The following is a 961-nucleotide window of genomic DNA, read 5'->3' as shown; positions in this document are numbered from 1 at the left end:
AATGTGAGAGACTCGTTGACTAAACTTCTCTCACAAGCAAAACATGATCACTCCTTAGTACTCTTTGGGTGTTAATCACATGGCGATGTGAACTAGATTATTGACTCTAGTAAACTCTTTGGGTGTTGGTCACATGGCGATGTGAACTATGGGTGTTAAATCCCATGGTGATGTGAACTAGATTATTGACTCTAGTGCAAGTGGGAGAGTGAAGGAAATATGCCCTAGAGGCAATAATAAAGTTGTTATTTTATATTTCCTTATTCATGATAAAGGTTTGTTATTCATGCTAGATTTGTATTGATGGGAAACCTAAATACATGTGTGAATACATAAACAAATACCGTGTCCCTAGTAAGCCTATACTAGACTAGCTCGTTGATCAAAGATGGTTATGGTTTCCTAACCATAGACATGTGTTGTCATTTGATAACGGGATCACATCATTAGGAGAATGATGTGATGGACAAGACCCATCCGTTAGCTTAGCATAATGATCATTCAGTTTATTGCTATGAAGATACTTGCCCGTAACGAGATTGAACTAGGTATGAAGATACCAATGATCGAATCTCGGGCAAGTAACATACCGATGGACAAAGGGAATTACATATCTTGTCATAACGGTTCGACTGATAAGGATATTCGTAGAATATGTAGGAGCCAATATGGGCATCCAGGTTCCGCTATAGGTTATTGACCGGAGAGGTGTCTTGGTCGTGTCTACATAGTTCTCGAACCTGTAGGGTCTGCACGCTTGACGTTCATTGACCATATAGTGTTATATGAGTTATATGTTTATGTGACTGAATGTTGTTTGAAGTCCCGAATGAGATCACGGACATGACGAGGAGTCTCGAAATGGTCGAGAGGTAAAGATTGATATATAGGACGATGTTATTTGGACACTGGAAGTGTTTCGGGACGTACCAGGAAGGAATCGGGTCAACGGAAGGGGTTC

The sequence above is a fragment of the Triticum dicoccoides genome, chromosome 5B, assembly GCF_002162155.2.
Source record: "Triticum dicoccoides isolate Atlit2015 ecotype Zavitan chromosome 5B, WEW_v2.0, whole genome shotgun sequence".
NCBI lineage: Eukaryota > Viridiplantae > Streptophyta > Magnoliopsida > Poales > Poaceae > Triticum > Triticum dicoccoides.
The sequence above is the reverse complement of the archived record's forward strand: the minus strand, read 5'-3'. Positions refer to the sequence as shown.